This window comes from Oryctolagus cuniculus, chromosome 2 (genome assembly GCF_964237555.1).
Source record: "Oryctolagus cuniculus chromosome 2, mOryCun1.1, whole genome shotgun sequence".
Classification (NCBI taxonomy): Eukaryota; Metazoa; Chordata; class Mammalia; order Lagomorpha; family Leporidae; genus Oryctolagus; species Oryctolagus cuniculus.
The window spans coordinates 112,848,651-112,873,900 of NC_091433.1; the positions used below are offsets into that span (position 1 = coordinate 112,848,651).

General features: G+C 52.6%; 1 long non-coding RNA gene across 2 annotated transcripts in view; it reads right to left on the bottom strand.

Moving 5' to 3' along the window:
• Positions 1-3,090: 3,090 nt before the first annotated feature.
• LOC138848808 (uncharacterized) overlaps positions 3,091-25,250 on the bottom strand; it is a 64,384-nt gene continuing 42,224 nt past the window's right edge. Inside the window, exons 3-4 of one of the 2 annotated variants that reach the window (XR_011386903.1) lie at positions 7,822-7,946; positions 3,091-3,226 (exon numbers count right to left, since the gene is read on the bottom strand). This is a non-coding gene — a long non-coding RNA (uncharacterized lncRNA). Of the gene's footprint in view, positions 3,227-7,821; positions 7,947-14,607; positions 16,949-24,587; positions 24,675-25,250 lie in introns of those variants that run through there. The other variant, XR_011386904.1, reaches the window with a different exon arrangement.

The window sequence follows — 25,250 nt, forward strand, 5'->3', positions numbered from 1 at the left end:
CCATGGGCTGCTGGGGAATTTACAGGAATAGGAGGGGTCTGGGTGAGGATGTCTCGGAGAATGTATGTGCCTCACACCTTTGCAGCCACCACCAGCAAAGAGAGTCTGGGACAAGCAGCACATGGCCCTGGGAAACAAGAGGGGCACTGGGGACAGCACCAGGCACCCCATTGAGGTTGATTCCAGATAAACAAAAAATCATGCTTAGTGGAAGCATGTCCCAAATATTCCACGTGACATGTTCATGTTACAGTATTATTCATTGTTTATCTGGTATTCAAATCTAACTGAAGACCCTGTTTTCGTTTGTTTGTTGCTAAATCTGATAACCCTCAAAATAGGCCTATTCTATCCCCTTATCGTGTCTGTTGGAATCAGAGCCACCACTCTTCCCTCAAAGGCTAGCCAAAGCTTTGCCCATGGAGTAGCAGTTAAAGCTGCCGCCTATGACACTGGCATCCCATGTGGGCACCAGTTCGAGTCCCAGCTGCTCCCCTTCAGATCCACCTCCCTGCTAATGCACCTGGGAAAGCAGTAGAAGATGGCCCAGGTGCTTGGGCCCCTGCACCCATGCGGGAGACCCAGAAGAAGCTCCTGGATCCTGGCTTCGGCCTGGCCCAGCCCTGGTGGTTGTTGGCCATTTGGGGAGTGAACCAGTAGATGGAAGCTCTCTCTCCCTGAATCTTCTTCCTCTTTCTCTCTGTAGCTCTCTCTGCCTTTCAAAATAAACAAGGTAAATCTTTAAGGAAAAAAGAAAGCTTTCACAGTGCAGTTCGCCTCGTGGAGTCTGTGCCACCTCTCACGTCCCTAGGTACACAGTTCAGGTCATAGCTCAGGACAGGCCCCAGGAAAGCCAGCATCAGTGCCAGGTGCCTTCCTCCAAGTGTCCCCAGGCCCATGAGTTTGGGATTATTGTCGAGACAAGAGAACTGTACTCCAAGGACAAAACCAAGGCAAGATAAGATTTTAAAGTCATTTCTACTTTGTTTTACTCTTAGATCAGCTGTAAAATGTGGAAGGAACATAATAAGCAAAAAGGAAGGCTGAGTCAAGAAGGCTGCAGGTTGAATATGGTTTGGCACCTGAACTCATGCAGATGCTTAAACACAGAGTCATGTTCATGGCATCCAATGATGGTGTTTGGGGAGCGGGCCCAGTAGGAGGTCCTCAGACTATTGAGGGCACTTGTGCTTGGAAAGGAGTGCTCAGATGTTGCAGGCTGTGAAAGCCTGGCTTTGGGCTCAACCGCTCTCTCTGTTTCCTGACTCGCCACGTGACCCTTCCTGCACACACCGCTTGGCATTACCATCCACAGACCTCACTGGATGCCAATCTTGGACTTGAATGTCAAAAACAAAATTGTGAGCTAAAGATACCTTTTCTCCCTCTTTTTAAAAGATTTTATTTATTTATTTGAAAGTCAGAGTTACACAGAGAGAGGAGAGGCAGAGAGAGAGAGAGAGAGAGAGAGAGAGAGAGAGAGAGAGAGAGAGTTCTTCTATCCGCTGGTTCACTACCCAGATAGCCACAACAGCTGGAGCTACACTGATCTGAAGCCAGGAGCCAGGAGCTTCTTCCAGGTCTCCCATGTGGGTACAGGGACCCAAGCACTTGGTCCATCTTCTACTGCTTTCCCAGCCATAGCAGAGAGCTGGATGGGAAGTGAAACAGCCGGAACTCGAACCAGCATCCATATGGGATGCTGCCACTGGAGTCTGTGGCTTTACCTGCTATGCCACAGCGCCAGCCCCACCTTTTCTCTTTATAGAGGTAGTTGCTTCAGGAACTTTGTGGTAGTTTAAAAAAAAACACTGACTAGTTCAGTAGTTCAGGGTCTATCTGCTTGAATTTTGTGTTCAAGTTGGCTTCTGTGACCTCTTTTGGCTGTTAGACCAGAGCCACAGGTGAGTGCAGGATAAAGCCTGTTTTTCTTGAGCTCATTTTCTGGAGAAAGTAGCCCTCTGGGCTTCTTGCCTTTGCAGTTGGTCCTTCCCTGGCCTCTCCTGCTCTCTCCTAGCAGGCGGCTCTGGTGCACTCATGGCAGGTGTCCCTCCCTGGCCCACCTGGTCACATGAACGTGCATTCCCTCTCTCACTTTCCATAAGTCCTGCTCTCCTTGGAGTTCCTCACCTATGCCTGTGCTTGGAAGGCTCGTCTCTCTGGGGGCAAGCACTTGGAACACAACTTGAGATGCATCGGCCCACAGGAATCCCTCGAGTGTGGCACTGTCCTCACACAGCTGCCCAGAGCAGAAGAGCAATCTGAGGTCACCCTTCCCCTGGAAGCAACACCTACCACTTCCTTGTGTTCTTCTCCTTCAGCCGGACTGGACTTGGGCTTCTACCACCTTTATCACATTTGGTTGAATTCTTGGTTGAAGCTGAGTTTGCTTCGGATGCACGATAGCTTATCTGCTTGGGAAAAAGCGCAGAGCTCCGCAAGACAGGACGTTTTCCAAAGCACTCCCTCAGCAGATGCAGCCAGGCCTCCTAAGTTGGCCGCGCCTTCCTCCTTTACAAAAGGCAGCCCGAGTTTACCACTTGCTCTCAGTGTGTCAATTCTCTTCCCCGCAGCTCTCCCGAAAGCATCTGACCTCAGCAGTCAATACAGCTCTCTGTGGCGGCTGCTGCAGCTGCTGATCCGGGCAGTGTCTAACCTGTGGTCCTTGATGACTCCTGCCAATGCAATCCCCCGTTGGTGTACATGTGAAGTCACAGGTGAGTGCCCAGTATGTCTGGGTGAGGTCCGGGGGGTCAGCAGTGCTTGCTGACTCTGAACTTGATGCAAGAGAAATTCCACCCCGGGTCTGCGCCAGCTTTGCCTCCTTTGTATTTGAAATAAGACCATTGTATCTTATCTGGGGAAGGTCTCAGCTCTCCCTTCCAGATCTTTAATGTCCTCTTGGGGTTTTCCAGATGTTGCAACAGACGGCAAGGAAGGGCACCGGCTTTCCCATGGAGCGCTTGGTCCTAAAGTTTTCCGCCGTGTTCGCCGTGTTCACGTGTGTTGGAGATGGAGTCCTTCTTGTTTGGAGTGGTTTTGCTTGGACTCCACCATGGAAATGGCCTTTGTGTGGCGCCGGGACTCATGGCAGCAGTCAGCACCCACATGCTGGGTCCCTTTGTGAAACGACGGGGGGACTGTTGTGCCCATGCACCTGAGCTGCCTGAGTGCATCTTCCCCTCGTCTTCCCTTGGCATTCTGGCTCGTCGGTCTCCCTTCTGCCCTGAAACACAATGATTCTGTCGTCACCTCAGGGCCTTTGCACTTGTCAGTCCTGTACAAGAAAGCTCTTCTCAGGATCTCCACAGTGTAGCAGTGCCTCATCACTCAGGCCTCATCCCCTACACACACACACACACACACACTCACACACACACTCACACACATACACACACTCTCACACACACACTCACACACACACATTCTCTCACACACACATACACACACACATACACACTCTCTTACACACACTCACACTCACACACACTCACACACATACACACACTCACACACACTCTCACACACTCACATACACTCACACACTCACACTCACACACACACTCACACACATACACACACACTCTTACACACACTCACACACACTCACACACATACACACTCTCACACACTCTCTCACACACACACACTCACATACACTCACACACTCACACTCACACACACACACACATACACACACTCTCACACACACACACTCACACACACATTCTCTCTCACACACACACATACACACACACACATACACACACTCTCTTACACACACTCACACTCACTCACACACATACACACACTCACACACACACTCTCTCACACACACACACACACACTCAAGGCCCAGTGCTCTACCTTGATTCTTTTGTAGTGGTGATGGGTGCTTTGGTAGCTCCCATCAAAATGAAAGTTCCCCTCCCCTTGCATGTAGTGTTGAGTGCTCAGTATCTCTCTCCCTGGTAGGATTTTAGCTCTATTCAGGCAGGAATCTTGACTATTCCTTGCAGTCACGTGCCCATTGCAATGCACAACACATACAAGCACTGTGTAAATATTTGCTCAAACGAATTGTGTTGAATTCAAGTGAGGGATTTCAAAGGAAATCAATAAAGCTATTAAAGGTTGACTATATGTTTGGTCTGAGGGGCCACACAACCGGAACGAAGCCATTAAAATAAATGCCTTGAAATGAATGCCTCTTAACTTGGGATAGAAAGGAACATCCTACAAAAGCCACACTCAACAACGGAAGGATGGAAGGGCCAGCGCTGTGGCAGAGTAGGCTAAGCCACCGTCCACAGTGCCGGCATCCCGTATGGGCACCAGTTCAAGTCCCGGCTGCTCCTCTTCCAATCCAGCTCCCTGCTATGGCCTGGGAAAGCAGTAGAAGATGGCCCGAGTCCTTGGGCCCCTGCACCCACATGGGAGACCTGGAAGAAGCTCCTGGCTCCTGGCTTCGGATCAGCGCAGTTCTAGCTATTGTGGCCATCTGGGGAGTGAACCAGTGGATGGAAGACCTCTCTCTCTCTCACTCTCACTCTCTCTATCTTTCCTTCTCTCTGTGTGTAACTCTGCCTTTCAAATAAATAAATAAATCTTTTAAAAACTGACCATTGTTATTTTTAAAAAGTCTATGAAATCATTAGCAGTAGAGGGAACATGACAGATCTGGCAGTGCTGGTTGGGTTGACCAGATGTGCCCCTGACCAAAGAGATAAAGGTGGAGGTACACACAGACACAGACAGAGATAAATGGGCAGTCCACTTGGAGAGCTGAAGGGAGGTGCAGAGGATTAGAATCTGAGTGGCAAAACTGTACCACTGAGACCTCTGAGAGGCAGCAAAGGTGTGTACACAGCATGTGCTCCAGGAAGAAATTAATTAGCACATGTGGATGAAGAAATGTTTATTGGTAGGGAAAAGACTGGGCCGGAAGTGTTGATACATTGTCATTAAAGACCTAGTTCTCACAGGGCATGGAAATGCTGAATCTACAGACGATTAAAAGGAAGCAGCGCAACCCAACGATGATAGTGCACCAGGAATCAGGGGCCACAGCTACTGCAGTTTCATGCACCTCAGGTCTGATTTGCAAAATAAAGTGATTGGCAGAATATATCAGAAAAGACTCATTGCATTTATTTGAAAGACAGAGTTAGAGAGAGGGACAGAGAGACAGTGAGATCATCCATCTGCTGGTTCCTGCCCCAAATGGCAGCAATGGCCAGCGCTGGACCAGGCAGAAGCCAGGAGCAGACAACTCCATCCTGGTCTCCCATGTGGGTGCAGGGGCCCGAGGACTTGGGCCGTCTTCCACTGCTTTCCCAGGTGCATTAGCAGGAAGCTGGATCAGAAGTAGAGCAGCCAGGACTCAAAACAGTGCTCTAATATGGGATACCAGTGTCCCAGGTGGCAGCGTACCCCGCTACACAATAGCACCAGCCCCCAAGATTTATTTATTGGCCAGCGCCATGGCTCGCTTGGCTAATCCTCTGCCTGCATCGCCAGCACCCTGGGTTCTAGTCCCAGTTGCTCCTCTTCCAGTCCAGCTCTCTGCTGTGGCCCAGAAGGGCAGCGGAGGATGGCCCAAGTGCTTGGGTCCCTGCACCCACATGGGAGACCAAGAGGAAGTACCCAGCTCCTGGCCTCAGATCGGTGCAGCGCTGGCCATAGCGGCCATTAGGGGAGTGAACCAACGGAAGGAAGACCTTTCTCTCTGTCTCTCTCTGTTTATAACTCTCTCTCTCTGTCTCCCTCACTGTCTAACTCTGCCTGGCAAAAAATAAAAACAAAACAAAAAAAAAGATTTATTTGAGAGGCAGAGTTAGAGAGAGAGAGAGAGAAGGAGAGACAAAGATCTTCCATCTGTTGGTTCACTCCCCAAATAACCAAAACAGTCCACTGAGCCAAACCAAAACCAGGAACGAGGGACTTCTTCTGTGTCTCCCACTTAGGTGCAGAGGCTCAAGGACTTGGGTCATCTTCTACTGCTTTCCCAGGTCCCGGGCACATTAGAAGGGAGCTGGATTGGAAGAGGAGCAGCCGGGACTCGAACCAGCGCCCATATGGGGTGCAGGCACTGCAGGTCGTGGCTTTTACCCAGCTCCAGTGTCAGGATACATACTTTAAAAGATAGCAGAAGTCAACCTCACGGGCAGAATGCTGATGAGAGATTCTGGTGTACTTCCCTGAGTCTCCTGGGTGAGCCATCTGGTGTATTCACAGGGAGGGCAGGGAAGAAGATCCTGGCAATGTGAGAGGTTAGTAACCTGGCAAGCTGGGGGGGGGGGGGGGGGGCACTTTTCCCACAACTCTCCAGTTTGTGTTTTGTAGATTTAAAACTCTTCTGAAATGAAAAGCTTTTTTGTTTTTCTTTAAGAAATCAGGTATTTTAAAATAAGAGCAAACCTCGCAGTTCCTCGTTCAGGCCCCGGTCTTCTGATTCCGGTTCTTATCAGCCCCTGAATGATATCAGCCCCGAGACATCAGGCTTCCGCTGGGGCGGAAGCACATTTCCTAGCCGGGGCAGGCTCTCCGAAGAACGCCGGGCAGCCCCAGCACAAAACCGGACCGCGCACAGGCGCCTGGCAGCGTCTCCGGCCTCGGATGGCCGCCGCGCGTGCCAGCGCGTCTGATGCTCGGTGTGTTTTTCCAAGTCACGGCGCCTGCTCGGCAGTGGGCTCGCTGCCACGCTGACTGGGGAGAAGCGTCCGGCCCCCCCTTCAGCGCAGACACGGGCCCCCAGCCAGTGTCCGTCCAGCAGCCCGGCTGGGCAGGAAGCGGCCGCTTATGCTGCGGAAGTTTGGAGCACGCAGGCTGGCTCCGAGGCCGTTTGTTCGGCCGGCATTTACAACAAAAGACACAATGCTTTCCTGGAGAAAAATCATTACAGGAGCAAAAGTGAAAAACAAACTCCCACTCCCTCCTTCCCTGCTCGGCGGCGGGGATGGTCAGTGCCGTCTCAAACACTTGGGGCAGGCTGGGAGCAGGGATGGCCAGGAGGAGGGGCCAGCGCTCTGGCCCTGCAGTCCTTAGGGTTCAGTGCATCGCCTACACAGGAGGACGTAGCTTTCTGTGTCTGCAAACCGTGGGGCCAGAACACCTCAGAGAACTCCAAGCCAAGGGACAAAGAGCACATGGTCATTACAGACCTACAGGCCGCGGCCCTTGGCCTTGAACTAGTCCTGCCACCTCTTGGTGTCTCAGTTCCCATCTCTATAACATGGTGGTGGTGATGGTAACATTAAACAGGAATGGATGAGGACTGAACACACAGCACCATCAGTGGTGTGCAGGGTGCTCTCCGGATCTGCGGGCTGGTGTACTTAACACCCGCTGCTCCAGGGGCAAATGTTGGCTGACAGTTTGGTAGAGGAACCTGGACTCCAGACAGGTGTTGGCACGGAGGTTCAGGGTCTTTCATGGCTGCCCATAAGGAGCAGCCTGGAAGGAAACCAGCACCACTGAGGTTCATGCCTGTCCTGGGACAGTAGCCCGAGCACCAGACTGGAAATGGGAAAGCCATGTCATCCAAAGGTTCTTAGGACTTGCTGTGTGCCTGATACATTTCAAGAGGCCAGAGCAATGGGGAACTTGGAGCAAGTCACTTATCTGTGAGGTCCAGTTTCCTCATTTCTAAAGTTAGGGCCAGGGCTGGCATTGTGACATGACAAGTTAAGCTGCCACCTGCACTACCAGCATCCCCTATCAGGGTGTCAGCTGAGGTCTTGGTTGAGTCCCGGCTACTCTGCTTCTGGTTTAGCTCCCTGCTAATGCACCTGGGAAGGCAATGGATGATGGTCCAAGTACCTGAGTTCCTGTTACCCACGTGGGAGACCAGATGGCGTTCCTGGCTTCTGGATTCTTCAGCCTGGCCTGGATGGAAAATCTCAATCTCTCAATCTCTCTCTCTCTCTCTCTCTCCGTTGCTATACCTATATCAAAATAAATAAATGAATCGTTAAAAAAAAAAAAAAAAAACAGAGGAAAAGAGAAAGAAAGACACAGAGGCCGGCATTGTGGCAGAGCAGGTAAGGCCATCACGTGCGACACTGGAATCTCATACGGGCACCGGTTCGAGACCTGGCTGCTCCTCTTCCCATCTAGCTCCCTGCTAGTGTGCCTGGGAGAGCAGCAGGTGATGGCCTGAGTGCTCAAGCCCCTCTCACCCTCCCTCCCACATGGGAGATCCAGAAGGGGCTCCTGGCTCCTGGCCTCAGCCTGGCCCAGCCCTGGCTGTTGCAGCCATATGGGGAGTGAACCAGCAGATGGAAGATCCCTCCTCTAATCTGTGTGTGTGTGTGTGTGTGTGTGTGTTCCCCTCTCTGTGTAACTCTGAATTTCAGACAAATAAATCTTTAAAAAATAAATAAAAATTTTAAAAGAGAGAGAAGCAGGGAGGGAGGGAAAAAGGGTAGGGAGGAAAAGGGAGAGGAAGGAAGGAAGGAGATGGGAATGGAATTCCACTGCAGACAGGTGCTGTCTGGCGCGCTGTGTTGGCCAGCGCACAGGACTATGTTCTGAGAGCACACTTGAAGACCACACGGACGGCTTCTCCAGCCGCCACCCCCCCTCCCGGGGCAGCTGTGGCTGCTGGCTGACCTTAACAAACACACAGAAGATTTGAACCCCCCCCCCCACACACACACACCAGGTCCGTACGTGTGCAGTCAGGGGTGCAAGGGCTGTGTGAACACCAATGCTCACCTCCTGGGAGCTGTGGGCCCCAGTCAGGTGACAACACACACAGCCAGCGCTTGCCCACGGGGAGTAGCACGCAGGAAGACATTCCCCACAGAGGAAACAGCACTGCGCAGAGGGAAGTGGGGGCATGCCCTGCCGCCCAGCGGTGACGGAGGGCTTGGGAAACAGTTCCTGTACACCCCTGCTCGGTGCACTTCCTCCTAGCTGAGCCCTGCCAGGCCCATCTTCAACATGCCCTGTGTCTCTGCGATATCACCAGGGGCTGGGGTTTAAAATACCATCTGATTCAGAAAAAAAAAAGGCAAAGTGCAATACAGCAGACTCCAGGGGGAACAGGAATTGCACCAATTGCTTACCTGAGATAGAAACTGGCTTAATCTGGGAGCCTTGGTTAGGATTAGAAAAACATCTAACTAGATAACCCTTTGTTTCTACTTATTATCCAGCACTTAGAAGCTATGTAAGAAAAGATGAAACAGTGTATCTACATTTACAAACACCAATACCAACAACTTTATGGCAAAAAAGTGGGGGGGGGACACAAAAGATAAAAATCGAATGACATTAAGATCTTTACAAGCATCAGGAATTCTCTCTCTGTGTCTCTCCCTCTCTCTGTGTAACTCTGACTTTCAACTAAATAAATAAATCCTTTTTAAAAAATGTCTTAGGAATTCCTAGAAATTGGTAAGAGAATAAGATCCAGCAGGTGAACATGCTGTGAAATGGGACTGCTTGTACTGCTGCCATTACACGGAGGCCGGGAAAGCCAGAGACAGTGGCCAATGATGACACCTCCCCTGAGCCAGACGCTGCCCCCTGAAGCAGTTCACAAGGAGTGGCCAGCCCAGTGAGGCGGGCTCCACTACTGTCCCATTTATGGACAAGGAGATGGAGGCACCAGAGGCTGAATACCCTGCCCAGCATCACATAGCTTTCCCCAAGCCAAGTCTGGGGTCCCTGCTTCCAATCTCCACCCCCTGCCAATCAAAGAAGCTGATGGCTCCCACTTGGAACCAGCACAGAGGCAGAAAGAGGGGCACACCCTGGAGGACACCGTGCTAAGTAGAATCAGCCGGACCCAGGCAGAATATACCGCGTGATCTCACGTGTGTGTGCAATCCCAAGAAGCAGAGCAGGATGGTGGGTAGAGGAGCTGGAGCTAGGATTCAAGGAAGGTTGATCAAAGGATATAAAATCTCAGACAGACAGAAGGAAACAGTTCAAGACACCTGTTGTGCAGCATGATCACGATGATAGTGAACAGCCAAGTGTTGTATTTTGAAAATCCCTAAAGGAGTAGATTCTAAGTGTTCTCACTGTAAAAGAAAGGTATCTGATGCTAATTAGCTCAATTTGGGGTTGGTGCAGTGGGTCGTGGTGCAGTGGGTTAATTGACTCGATTTGGGGCTGGTGTTGTGGCACAGCGAATTAAACCATCTCCTGCATTGCTGGCATCCCATATGAGCACTGGTTCAAGTCCAGGCGGCTCTACTTCGCATCCAGTTCCCTGCTTACCCACCTGGGAAAGCAGTGGAAGATGCCAACCTGGATGGAGTTCCTGGCTCCTGATTTTGGCCTGGCCCAGCCCTGGTTGTTGTGGCCATGTGAGGAGTGAACCAGCAGACTGAAGATGTCTCTATGTCTCTCCCTTTCTCTCTGTCACTTTGCATTTCAAATAAATAAATAAACCTTTTTAAAAATTAGCTTAAGTCAATCATTCCACAACGTGTATCTATTTCAAAATAACGAGTTGTCTACCATCAGTACATGCAGTTTTTATTTGTCAGTTTAAGCAAAGAGTTCAACATCTGTGCCCTTCAAAACTAATTTGCATCTGGGTTCAAAGAACGAGAAAATCTCATAATCAAAAAGGTTTAGAAACCCAGTATGGCATACTCACTGCTTTTAGGGATTCACCTGGCACATTAGCCTATTCAAAGCTATGAGAAGTTGCACTAATAAAGCATGTTGAACTTGGCTTAAGCCCTTCCATAAGCAAAACCTATTAATAGTCTGAGCAGTCCATTTGGCAAATATCTCTTGAATTTCTAAAAGTTTGAGAGCTTGTTTTTATAACCTTTTCATCCTATTTTGCACTATAAATCCCTTTCCCTATGGCCTGGTGTCATTTTGGTAAATAACGGATCTTCCATAAATGCTAAATGAGAGGCGGTGGGTGAGAGAAAGGGGGGGGGGGTAGGACCAGGACATCTAATGATTGACAGTGAGGGAGGAGATGCTTCAGGAAGCCTGGGCAGCAGCCAGTGTCACTGCCTGGGCAGCAGGTGGGCCTGGGTGGCCCAGGGCACCCACCAGGAAGCTCAGGTTCGGAGAGACGGTGCTCCCCGGCGATCCTCTGTGGAATACTCTGCCAGGACCAGGCTCCCAGCAGGAACGGATTCAACTGCAGGAGACAGACCCTGTCAGTATTCTACTCTTACAAGAGGGAGTGGGAGAGAAGGCAAAGATGCACAGCCCTGGGTGCAGGTCCTGGTCAGAGCAATGAACTTGGAGGTCAGCCCAGAGAGCCAAAGCATGACCTCTAACAGATCCCTGCTGTTACGCCCGGACCCAGACCTGGCTGTACGGTGATGGGAGGCTGACAGCCTGTTTCCCGTCACTCAGTGAGTTCCTTGTGGAACCGAGGGGTTGATGTAAGAACGTCCCCCCTCACCCACGTGTCTCCCCCTGCTGTCACCTCGGGTGACTCACTTCAGCATCAGCGCAGACGCGGGTAGCTGTGACACTCATCTGTATGAGTTCAGGATCCACCAGCAGTCCCCACAGTGGAGAAACAAGCTATAAATAGCACTTTGATCTTGAACTGTAACAAAGAGCCCTTTCTTTCTTCTTCTTCTTTTTTTTTATTTAAAGGCATATGACTTCCTGATAATAAATTGTCTTTTCTGAAGTCATGAGAGCTTCAGACCAGGCAGGCACCACCTAAGATATGAAAGGTGTTAACCATGGGGATGGCTGACAATCAGGATGAGCTACGTAATTCTCAGCCTCAGTGCAAATAGAAACTCGGGGCCCCTTGTTTGCCACTGTTGAGAGAAGCAAGGCAGCAAGAGCAGAGCACCGAACACGCGAGGGCCCTTCCGCCTGCAGAGCCTGCACACCTGCGCCGGCTACCCCTCAAGGGGCGGGCCCTGCCTCCAAGGGTGGGACAGGCGTTTGCCTGTGCTGAGCGCCTTCTCTCCACTGGACGACTCGTGTCTCTGAGTACCGCACACTCAGCACCACAGATGGCTGCTCATGGGGCCACCCCCACCCCCCGCCAGCCAGACTGCTTAATGAGCCTGAGGATGACCTGACCACCAGGCAGAAGGGAGATGGACAGACACCACTAAGGCACCCATCCCTCCTTCTCCTGGTCTCTGGGAGACCCATGCATGTGCCTGATTTCCAATCTCACATTTTGCTTTCTCTTACAAGTATCAGAACTCTAAATTCACCGACATAGCACAGGTTGTGCCATCACAGCCCAACGTACGATAGCCTCAAATTATGCCAAGCATTGATTAGAACAAGCTCGGAAAGTTCTCCCCCTGCCACCGCTGCCCCTCTTTGATTTTATGTGTACACTGTAATGAAATACAGTCCTTTCAACGTGTGATTCACTTTTCCTCTACTAGTCAAAATATTTACAAAGCGCTTGATTCATAAGAAAGCTCTTACTACTGATGGAACTGTGAAGTTCATTTCCCAGTTCTGATTCAAGTGCAGCATAGAGCGAGCCGTGGGCAGAGCTCACTGTTTCACCGTCTGCTACCCGCCGTCGGGGAGGGCTGGCTCCTCTCGCCCCAGTCGGCAGAGCACACTGCACTGTTGCAATCATGTTTTACCAAAATGCATCTCGAGCCAGATTTCCCATCAGCATCCTCCATATGAGAGGTTAAGTGCTCATTCTCATGAAGCTGCCATTGCTTACAATAACTTTTGAAAATTTATTTGTTTTGAAAGTCAGAGTTAGAGAGAGAGAGAGAGAGAGAGAGAAGGAGAGATCTGCCATCCAATGGCTCACTCACCAGATAGCCCCGATGGCTAGCACTGGGCCAGGCCAAAGTCAGGAGCCAGGAGTTTCTTCTGGGTCTCCCATGTGGGTGGCAGGGCCCAAGCACTTGGGACATCTGCTGCTGCTTTTCCCAGGCCATTCTTAGGGAGCTGGATCAGAAGTGGAGCGGCCAGGGCAGGAACAGGTGCCCATATGGGATGCTGGCACTGCAGGAGGTGGCTTTACTGCCTACGCCACAACACCAGCCCCTTAAAACAACTTCTGAATTCACCAAGTGCCTTACTCACGAGCACCCTAAAAGGCGGCACTTTGTTTTCTGAGGACAGGCTGGCTTTCTGGAAATAGCCTGAAGTCGTCTGAAGTGAAGTGGAGACCAAAAAGGGAACCAGAAGTAAGCTGTGTCTTTGCCCTCAGCCAGCTGGGGCTCTGGTGGCCATGGAGGGAGGGCCTGGAGCCCCAGGGAGTCAGCAGGGCCCTGGATATCCAGTCTGGGCTGAGCGTGGGGCCATGGTCAGAATCCATCCACACTTCTCAGGGCGCTGCTCTGAACAAAACAGCATCTATTGGAATGTATGCATTTAGGTATGTTGGCCAGTCATGTGTTTAATCTCCTGGCTTTATAACGACATCTCATATGCATCCAGTTGTAAAGAAGCGTTAGCCTTGGCTTGCAGGCTGCTATCTTTTTAGAAACCTGACATTGGCGTGGGCATTTATCACAACAGTTACAGCTGCCACTTGGGAGGCCCACACCCCGTATCAGGGTGCCTGGCTTGAATCCCGGCTCTGCCTCCCGGCCCAGCTTCCTGCTCATGGGCACCCTGGGAGGCAGCTCAAACAACTGAGCTCCTGTCGCCCGCAAGGGAGACCTGAGTGGAGCGCCAGCTCCTGGCTTCAGCCTGACTCAGCCCTGGCTGTTGTGGCAGTCTGGGGAGTGAACCAGTGGATGGGAGAGCTCCCTGTGTCTCTGCTTTTCAAATAAATATTTTTTTAAAAAACCTACACATAAAAAAACTGTACGCTTTCAAATCAACTACCCACAAGATAAGACTGGTTGAGTGAGGAAAAGGGACCTGAATAAAGCCACCTTTTAGGGCTGGGTCTAGCCAGCAGCCACAGACAGACATCCCTCAGAGTGAGCAGCTCATCACACATCAAGACCAATGGTGGCCGGCGCTGTGGCTCACTAGGCTAATCCTCCGCCTTGCGGCGCCAGCACACCGGGTTCTAGTCCCGGTCGGGGCGCCGGATACTGTCCCGGTTGCTCCTCTTCCAGGCCAGCTCTCTGCTGTGGCCTGGGAGTGCAGTGGAGGACGGCCCAAGAGCTTGGGCCCTGCACCCCATGGGAGACCAGGAAAAGCACCTGGCTCCTGGCTCCTGCCATCGGATCAGCGCGGTGCGCCGGCCGCAGTGGCCATTGGAGGGTGAACCAACGGCAAAAGGAAGACCTTTCTCTGTCTCTCTCTCTCGCTGTCCACTCTGCCTGTAAAAATAAAAATTTAAAAAAATCCAATAAATAAATAAGACCAATGGTGCAGTTGCAAAGGAACTTGGATCATGTGCTCACAGTCCTCGTTTCCAGAACAAGTTAAAGTTGCTTGAAAAATACACACACACAGGTAACAGAGCACAAACGAACCCAAAACTTAAACCATGATGGAGTAGGAGTCTGTACTTTTTTTCTAGGGCAAATGACTTTTTTTTAAGAATCATTTTATTTATTTGAAAGACAGAGTTACAGAGAGAGATAGAGACAGAGAGAGAGGTCTTCCACTCTGCTGATTCACTCCCCAAATGACTGCAACGGCCAGAGATGAGCTGATCCAAAGCCAGGAGCCAGGAGCTTCCTCCAGGTCTCCCATGCGGGTGCAGGGCCCAAGGACTTGGGCCATCTTCTACTGCTTTCCCAGGCCACAGCAGAGAGCTGGATCGGAAGTGGAGCAACTGGGACTAGAACTGGGGCCATATTTGATGCTGCTGCTGCAGGCTGGGTCTTTAACCCACTGTGCCACAGCGCCAATCCCCAAATGACTTTCTCACAACAACTTGGGTCATCTCAGAAGTCCCACAGGGACCTTTGATGTCAGAGCCTATTTCTCTGGGTCGATGTTGACCACATCATGGAGTCCAGAGCCACTGTGGGGCTGAGAGCACTTCCCTCTGTTCCCTGTAATATGCTGTGGGTGAGCAGACAGGGCTGTGGGGAAACTGCTGGGGAAGGAAGTTTCCCACTCAAGCCCACGCTGGAAACTGGGGCCAATGATTGTCTGGGTTTTCCCTTTCTGTTGCCGAGATTGTATTTTATGTTAGCAACAGCTTCTGGCACCCCCATCCACCTGATTCACACAAAGCAACAGGGGTAACGGGGGGAACTCAGGACCCTGCAGACAGCTCTGGGGGCACATTGGGGGACATCCCTGAACACGCAGCCTGTCTCGCTGCAGCCTGAGCCTGCCAGTGGCCTTGCTGGGTGGTCCAGAGTGTGAGTAACAGCCAGGGCTTTTGTCAATTGACTGATCAGAATGTTTCAGACAGAAGCAAGCTGCTAAGATGATAAGGAATTAATAGTTAGAAATTGACAGGCCGGCGCCGTGGCTCAATAGGCTAATCCTCCACCTTGCGGCACCGGCACACCGGGTTCTAGTCCCGGTCGGGGCGCCGGATTCTGTCCTGGTTGCCCCTCTTCCAGGCCAGCTCTCTGCTGTGGCCAGGGAGTGCAGTGGAGGATGGCCCAAGTGCTTGGGCCCTGCACCCCATGGGAGACCAGGAGAAGCACCTGGCTCCTGCCTTCGGATCAGTGTGGTGCGCCGGCCGCAGCGGCCATTGGAGGGTAAACCAATGGCAAAAGGAAGACCTTTCTCTCTGTCTCTCACTGTCCACTCTGCCTGTCCAAAAAAAAAAAAAAGAAAAGAAATTGACTATAACCCATCCTGTGTCCCATCTCAGGTGCTAGGGCCAAAGCTGGGAGTTGGGAAAACGTTCCAGGTCCCCACACAGGTGGCATAAACCCAATGACTTGAGTCATCATCATTGCCTCCCAGAGTCTGCATCGGCAGAGAGCTGGAGTCAGGAGTCGGGAATCAGAACCAGCCATCAACTCCGACTCTTAAATCTGGGATGCAGAGGTCTTACCTGCTCGGTTGAATGCCCACCCCCACACTGAGCTGTTTTCCTGCCAGACATCAGGGAGGTATCTTAAGAGAGGAACACTCTTTCTTAATTGGCACAATGGCCCCACGTGGCTAACAGCAGTTGTGACCTTGGCCACTGATAGCCAGGTGGCTTCTGCCTGTAGCAGCAGAGAGGAAACCCCTCCTGGGACCAGGTGGGACGCCAAGGAAGGGGGACGCAGATGGACCTACTTGGCTCCTGCTTTTGTCTCTGATATGAAGAGTTTGCAGATATTTTCTTTAGAAGTTCATGGATTTCACTAAGTCGTCTAATTTCAGCCTGCAGGGAGAGGGATCACACGCATGAAGGCAACTTGGGGAAGGGACACTTACTCTCTCACAGGGAAGACAGAAAATGGGTGGTGCACGTCCAACAGGGCAATTCTCCAAGGTCTTCAGGAACCAAAGTCCTCCAGGGCCTCTGCTCTCCCACCTTCAGCATGCGAGGACCTTGTCCAAGGCCACGTTCCAGGAAGGGGGAGAGGTGAAAGGCAAAAGGGGAATTCTACCACCAGCTGCACCTGCCCTCCTCAAGGCTCCCAGAATCCTCACCCAGAGCCTCCACTTGTAACTCCTGAGTTGCACAGACAGCTGGGCCACGGAGTCTGGGCTCGTGCAAGGCCAACACCTGGGGCTGCCTTGCGGCCCTGCTGCCAGCCCCCGTGGGCGCATTTCCCCCTCTGGCCCAGTGCCCCACTGGCCTTGGGGCAGACAACAGGCACTAGGTCCAGTACACAAAGTGCAGCTTGGAGGACTGGGGGAGGGAATCCCCTTTTTTGTTTTTCCATTAGCCAGGCAAACATTTAACCCGGGTAGTTAGATAAGGTAGAGACAAAAAGAAGTCAGAAGAGATGTCGTTGACTTGAGTACTTCCACATGTGTTATTCCTTCAACTTCTCAGCGCAGTTCTAAGATAGAAGCAATTAGAGCCGTTTTGCACACGAAACGTCAGTGGATTTAGTGGGGCTCCAGCCTGCCTCGGGGGGCACGCTGGCAGGGCTGAGCGTGAAACCCAAGGGTCGTCTTGACTCCCAAATCTATGCTGCAAGGGAAAGTTGAAATAAAAATTCTATTACAATAACTAATAACAATTTATTATTTCACCTAAGTTGATAAAACTGTGGATTTTAAAGCCATGGAAGGGGCGCTCAGCTAGCATCATGACAACTCCCAGGTGTGCTCCCCTCCTGAGCCAGTGAAGGACATTAGACTCAGCATCTAAGCACCTTTTTTTTTTCCTGCAAATTCAGTGGCTTAAACATGAAGAAAAGGTTTATGTTAAGTCATCAACATACAGAAATAAATGCTCTTTAATTCCAAGATTAAGGAAATCAGATCCCTCGAGTGTTTGCTCAAAAAAAAAAAAAAAAAAACTGATGCAAGCATTTTCATCGTGCAGCACTAACTCGCATTTTCAGATTTCGGCTGACCCCTTCCTTTCTGATGGCCTTCTGGGTCTCCTTGTTGAACAAGCAGCAGAGAACAGGCAGGGAGGCTTTGAGCAGTCACACGCCCTTCTCTCCTCTCCACAGTCAGCCCAGCCCTGTTCTCTGGACTCCGGGCTCTCATCCTTCCCGCCCCCCACGGTAAAACTAAGGTGGCCCCGGCAGCTGTAGCAGTCAGCACTCAGGGACAGCATCACTGGGAGGTCTGAGCCCCGGCCAATCACTGGTGTAGTTGTGGCCCGCATCCGCATACTATGCATTCTGAAATCCTCTGAGGATGGGCTCCCCAGGAACTCAGACAGAGCACACCACGGCCAAGAGAGTGTGTCCTACCCAAGGTCATGCGTCCCCTGGCCAGCCCTCACCTCCTTGACATGCTGGAATGGTCCACGCACCCATGCTCTCCTTCCTTCTCTACAAACCTGTCTCCTTTGCCCAGGGGCTCCTTCCTCTATAGTCACCTCCTGTCCTGTCCAGGAGCCTCTCAGGACTGGCTCAGGCCATGCCCTTCAAACATCTCATCCCAGACACACTCCCTAGGTGAACCCAGCTTCCTTGAGCCATCCCGTGTTTCGTTTCTTCGGCAGCAAGGTGAGCACGGAGAGCACACATGTCTCACCAGGGCTGCCAGAAGAGGAGAGTGTGTGTACAGAATGCTGAGGTCAGCAGTCACAGCCCTGTTCCCAGCTGGCCTGGGCAGGTGGGGTCAGAGACATCCTTCAGACTGCCCTTGGAAGGAACAAGAGGGGATAGGATTTCCCTAGAAGAGAGGTCAAGGCTATACACCCCCTGGAAGGAAGGCAGTGGAGGAGGACGGCCAGCCCTGTGCCCGGGTGCTTCACACACTGTACTGGGGTTCCCCTGAGAAACCACGCTGATAGGAGATACACACAGAGACATGAATTTCGAGGCTTGCCGTCGTGGGAATTGGCACACCTCCTTCAGAGGCTGCGAAGACCCACGATCTGCTGAGCTAGTGATGTGGTTCAGTTCAAGGCCAGAGGCGTAGGCTGCAGGGGAGCGGATGTGTAAGCCCTGGTCCTGGTCTGCAGGCCTGAGAACCAGGAGTCCCAGGGCCCAGGGCAGGGAAGACGGACGGCTCAGCTCGAGCAGAGAACACGTTGGCTCTTCCTGGGTCCTTTTGCTCTACGGGGGCTCTGCAGGGAAAGACGATACCTGAACAGATCTCCTTACTCAGTCCGCCAACTCAAGTGCTCATTTCTTCCGAAAACACCCTCCCGGACACACCCAGAAAGGATGCTGGGCCAGCTGTCTGGGCATCCCTTCGCCCAGTCCAGCCACCACACACAATGAACCCTCAGACACACTCTGTCTCTGTCGCCTTCTTCCTCCTCTCTCTCAGCAAACGGCACCACCATGAACCTCACTGCTTGCCCTGGAACCTGGGAGTCACCCTTGGGTGCTCCTTGTCCTTCATCGCCCGCATTTTCCCCATCAGCAGACCCCACCCACTTTTCTGGATCACAGCCAGCACCCGAGCCCCAGCCACTGTCGCCCAATCCATTCCACACACACCTTCTGGAGCCTGGCCCAGAGCACGGCTGCCCGTCGGACACAGTGCAAACCGTGAGCTCCCCGCTGCAGCTGGTGTACAAGGCCCTGCACCGCCTGCCCCACCCATCTCTGCCCCCACCCCCACAGCTCCCCGACCCGCGGGGCCCTCAGTGGTGCCTCTGACAGCCCTCCCCAGCCCCGGCTCCCACACCTGCTCATTCTCATCCATCAGGTTCCAGCGTACCCTTTGCCCTCTTCCTAGTGGGCCTCCCTCAGGGCCCCGTAGAAAGTCGATCTGCTCTCTTCCTTTTACGGCCCAGATGTTTGGGCTCCCATCTCCCAGGTTCTTAAGTTGAAGCCCAAACCTCAGTGTGATATTTGAAACTGGAGCCTTGGCTGGCGCCACGGCGCACTAATCCTCCGCCTGTGGCGCCAAAACCCCGGGTTCTAGTCCTGGTTGGAGCGCTGGTTCTGTCCCGGTTGCTCCTCTTCCAGTCCAGCTCTCTGCTGTGGCCTGGGAAGGCAGTGGAGGATGGCCCAAGTGCTTGGGCCCTGCACCCGCATGGGAGACCAGGAGAAGCACCTGGCTCCTGGCTTTGTATTGGCACAGCACGCTGGCCGTAGCGGCCATTTGGGAGGTGAACCATTGGAGGGAAGACCCTTCTCTCTGTCTCTCTCTCTCTCACTGTCCAACTCTGCCTGTCCAAAAAAAAAAAAAAAAAAAAAAAAAGAAAAGAAAACAGAAAACAGAGGCTTTGTGGAGGTAATGGAAGTTAAACAAGGCTGTTAGGGTGAGGTTCTGATCCGCATGGATGAATGTACTTGTGCAAAGAAACTCCAGAGAGGTCCTCCTCCCTCTCCCTCCCTCCCTCATGCCCGCCTCTCCATCATCTCCATCGAGTTGCAAGCACAAATAAGAGGTCATGTAAGCACACAGCAGCTTCTGGGGCCAACTTGTCAAACACTGGCATCCCACACCAGAGTGCTGATTTGGGTCCCCGCTGCTCTGCTTTCCATCCAGCTCCCTGCTAGTGCACCTGGGAAGGCAGCAGACGATGGCCCCTCCCCATGCCAGGGCCCCTGCCACCCATGTGGAAGACCAAGATAGAGTTCCTGGCTCCTGGCTCCAGCCTGGATGGTTGTGGCCATTTGAAAAATGAAACAGTGGCTGAAAGGTCTCTCTCTGTCTCCTCCTTCCTCTGTGTGTAATTCTGCCTTTCAGATAAATAAACAAATCTTTAAAGGAAACAAACAAATGATAGTGGCTTCCTATAAGCCAAGGGATGAGGCCTCAGGTACAGCCCACCTTGCTGACATCTTCATCCCACCCTCACAGGCTCCAGAACTGGGAGAAATGCAAGCCCCCAGCCCATGGCATGTTGTCATGGCAGCCTGAGCTGCCCAGGATGCTCCTCGTCCTTATTGTCTGCCAACTGCTCACTTTCTCCAAGGTAGTGGTCCCCATGGATAAGTGGAAGGTACCCTGCGCTCACTACCACCCTCCCTAGGCACGGAGGAGGTGTCTGTGGAGTGAGGCAGGAACTCGACAGATCCATCAATCAGAGACTCCAAACCACCAGCCAGGAAGAGCAGGAATTGGGTCCCTCCGTCACCCCTCAGTCACCGTCCCCAGACTGGAGTCTGCCTTCCCGGGGAGCCTTTACAAGCACTACCCTCTAAATCGCCACTATTTGCCTATTTCTCATCCCAAAGTGAATGCAAGTCACTTAGGAAAATACAAATGATACAACACAATAGTGAGACAAAGAAGACAAAGCCACATGGGCGGCAGCCTGCACACGGCAGACCCCTGCTGGGCCAGCCACCCTCGGAGCAGGTCAGCCACGACACACAGAGGAGTCCCCAGCGGGCCTCCCATACAGATGAGCCCCAAGACCGAGAAAGGGCTTCAGGCAGCCCCTCCTTCCAGCTGCCGCAAGGTGAGCACACAGCATCGCCTCCAGCCCGAGGCAACACAAGCACAACACACATGCTCTCCACATGGCCATGCAATGAGGTCGGTGAGTACTTTGCGCACCTGAATTCTCTGTGTCTCTCCTGGACCCTGCTAGAGCAAACAAACCTTTACTAGACTCAGGCGACCTGGGCCCAGTGTTGTAAGGACACACTGCTGGAGAGCCAGGCAGGGAAGGTGAGGCAGCTCAAAGCCTGGGTTGGCCGCCAGAGCCCCTGTTGGCTGTGTCCTGTTGACAAGCGGCTCTGCTCTCAACCTGGGAATGAATCCTCTCCTTCCCTCTGTCCGCTGTCACCAATGAGGTGGATGGCCCCTACCCGCTCCCCACCATCAGGAAGCAGTCACAAAGCCAACTCTGGCTGCCAGTAAGGGCCGGGAAAGCGAGCCCCCGGCAGGAGCGGCTCTGTCCACAGGGACAGATGCACAGCTGTTACAGCAGCTGAGACTGTGTCCAGGGCTCAGGCGACCTCCGGAGCCAGCGGAGTCTGCAGCCCAGACCAGCTCCGCTCCCTGCTCTGTCTCGTCCAGGCGCCATCCCGCCCCATGGATGAGCTCCTCCCCAAGCACACGCTTCCCGGGCTGTGGTGACAGTTCACACTCCCCAGGTCCTCTGAAGCATTTAAAGAAGTGACTAGCTGGTGGGGCCGGCGCTGTGGCTAATCCTCTGCCAGCGGCACCAGCATCCCATATGGGCACCGGGTTCTAGTCCCGGCTGCTCCTCTTCTAGTCCAGCTCTCTGCTGTGGCCCAGGAAGGCAGTGGAGGATGGCCCAGGTGCTTGGGCCCTGCACCCACATGGGAGACCAGGAAGAAGCACCTGGCTTCTGGCTTCGGATCGGTGCAGTGCTCCGCCCATAGCAGCCATTTGGGGAGGGAACCAACGGAAGGAAGACCTTTCCCTCTCTCTCTCTCTCTCTCTCTCTCTCTCTCTCACTGTCTGTAACTCTACCCGTCAAATAAAAAAAAAAGTGACTAGCTGGGGCCGGTGTGGCGCAGTGGGTTAACGCCATGGCATGAAGCACCGGCATCCCATTTGGGCACCTGTTCAAGACCTGGTTGCTCCACTTCCCATCCAGCTCTCTGCTATGGCCTGGGAAAGCAGTAGAGGATGGCTCAAGTCCTTGGGCCCCTGCACCTGCATGGGAGACCTGGAAGAAGCTGCTGGCTCCTGGCTTCAGATCAGCGTAGCTCCAGCCATTGCAGCCATCTGGGGAGTGAATCAGATGGAAGACCTCTTTCTCTCTCTCTCTCTGCCTCTCCTCTCTCTGTGTAACTCTGACTTTCAAATAAATAAATAAATCTTAAAAAAAAAAAAAAAAGGAAGTGACCACCTTTGAACAGCCCGGATCAAAGGCAGAGACTCCGACTGTGAGCAGGTGGCTGTCCCTCCTTCATTGTGCTGTGGTTTCCGTCCTGTCCTCCTAGGCCGGCTCTGCTGAAGCCGCCGTACTTAGTTCCATCCTGGGCACTGCCCCTGCTGCCTCGCGCTTCAGGCACTTGGCCAGCGCACTCCACGAGTGTCACATATGTCTCTGTCTGCCATGTGTGTTCTCCATGCGTCCACAAACTCACAGGGGTTGAAAGAGTCCTAAGGAAGTGTTCAGTCTGGTGACCCATGCAAGGGATTCTGTGGCCAAATGGCAGTGGAAACCCAAAGGAATAAGGGAAATTTCCCTTGGGTCACTTTATATATATAAATATGTTATATATTATATAAATATATATTTTATTTATGTATTTTTTAAAGAATTCTGTATTTATTTGAAAGTCATGATTACAGGCAGAGAGAGAGAGATTCTGTCCACTGGTTCACTCCCCAAATGGCTGCAATGCTGGACCAGGCTGAAGTCAGGAGCTTCATCTGGATCTCCTATGCAGGTGCAGGGGCCCAAGCACTTGGGCCATCTCCCACTGCTTTCCTGGGCCATAGCAGAGAGCTGGATTGGAAGCGGATTAGCTGGTACTCACACTGGCGCCCGCACTGCAGGCCAGGGCTTAATCCGCTGCACGACAGCCGCCCCAGGCCACTTTTTATTTCAGGATGTCCCTGACTCCACAAGATCCATCCCTTGTCTGCATCTCTTACAGATTTTATCCCAAACTCATTAAATCATGCTTCTAACCTAGAATTTGGTAAAGCCATTCTCCCATTCTCTGGGAATCTAGCCTTGCGCACACACCTTCTCCTGTCACTCCCCGACTGACTTTACTCATGCTGATACATCTGTTTCCCCTAGCTCTGTTAGCACAGGGCCTACCTAACCTCTGTTCATCCCCTCCTAAGAAACACTGCTCAAACCGGATGGCAGAACATGACGAGAGCAGACGTCCCCGAGCCCAGCGGCTGGAGTCTGCTGCTCTGGTTCTGCCGCCTGGGCTCTGTGCAACACTGGACATATTACCTAACCTCTCTGTGCCTCAGTATAGACAGTGCAAAACAAGCTGTCAGCCGGCACCGCGGCTCACTAGGCTAATCCTCCACCTTGCGGCGCCAGCACACCGGGTTCTAGTCCCGGTCAGGGCGCCGGATTCTGTCCCGGTTGCTCCTCTTCCAGGCCAGCTCTCTGCTGTGGCCAGGGAGTGCAGTAGAGGATGGCCCAAGTGCTTGGGCCCTGCACCCCATGGGAGACCAGGAGAAGCACCTGGCTCCTCGGCCGCAGTGGCCATTGGAGGGTGAACCAAGGGCAAAGGAAGACTTTCTCTCTGTCTGTCTCTCTCTCACTGTCCACTCTGCCTGTCAAAAAACAAAACAAACAAAAAAAAAACAAGCTGTCAAGAGGGCCAACGTCATAGAGTCGAACGACAGTTGAACGTGTTAACATCAGGAAGGCTCGATAGGCTGGCTCTAGGGCTGCAAGGCTGAGCCAGGCCATGCCCCTGGCCTCAGGGAGTTTGCCTCAAGAGAAAGAGTTTCCAAGGAAAGAAACGACTTCATACAAGTCAGGAAGAAGCTGCACACTGTGGGAACGCCGAGGTTGGGGTGCTCAGTCCACCCTGAGCACGTGCACTATGCCACGTCATGTGGCATAAAGACCCGGGCGGCCCTCTGATGGGCCCTGGGTATATTTGTTTTCCACTGCTGTGTAACAAATCACCCCACGGCTCAGAGACATCAACCACGATCAACGTTCACTGTGTGACTCCGAGAGTGAGAAACCCGTGAGCGGCTCTCTGCTGGATGTTTCTGGCCCAGCCCCCCCCCCCCCGCCCCCGAGACCATGACAGGTGGCAGCAGGGGGCACAGTGGTCTGTAGTCCCCGCTTCCTATTGCTGGATGGGGTGTGTGCACTCCATGCACAGGAGGGGCAGGACGCCGGCCCGCGACAAGCGGCTGTTGGCCGTCACAGTGCCTCCCTCCCCCTGTACTGCTGGGGTGCAATACCAGGGAAAGCTGACAGCTAAGGGGATAAGCCGCTCCCCCTCCAGGAGGTGAGTCCCCATGCACTGCTATCCCTGGCCTCTCCAAACCCCGCCTCAGCGCAGGGCTTCGTGCATGGCTCAAGTTTGGGCATAGAGAAGAGCCTGGGCATCAGTGACAGCCCATGTCACATACATGTAACATGTCACATACATGTCACAGCACCCCCACGTTCAGGAAGGAAACCCACCGGCTCCCTGCTCTGCCTGCCCACCCCAGCAGCTCCAAGTGTCCCTGGCCTGTGGACGGACTCCTGAACTCCACAGCCCTCTGGCCCCAAGCTCAGCTCCAGGACCCATTAGCCACAGGCACGCTGTAGGGGCACCCACCGGGAGCCAGGTCTTCAGCTCTTGCGACTCCAGAGAGAGGGGCAGCGTGCCCAGTCGTAACTGCACACGGCGTGAGCATCTTTCTCCCTATAAAACCATCAGAGTACCTGAGTTATACATCTTATCAGGGACCATGTGCTGGGCAACTTTAAAATATCACACACACACACACCCCCCAAATACTGATGTACTATGCCAAGAAAGCGTCGGCAGTGAATTACTTCCTGCTCTAAGAGCCCGGATGCGGCTCCTGTCACCGTGCAAGTCGTCCACAGGAAATCCAAAATGGCCCATACTTTATCTTGAAATCTCACACAATTTATTGACATCTATAGCCACACAAGGGAAGGAGAAATATAATTTAAGTTCTTGTCTTTTATGACTGGCCCGAGTCATGAGAAACGCCTCGGATTTATCATCACGTCCAGTTGCCAGCGTTTATGGCAACGTTTAAACCTGTCATTTGACCCTGGACGTGTCATGGCTTGGGCCGCTCTGGGAGTTTCCAAAGAGCTCTGATTTCAGGACCAGAACAAATAGTTTAAGTACTTTTGCAGCTCATTGGAAAGCAAATTTGAAATTCGCTTAAGGACATTGCTAACCATGCAGCACGGGAACCTAGGGAAGCAGCAAGCTCGCCCTAAATTTATGTCTCTTTCCACC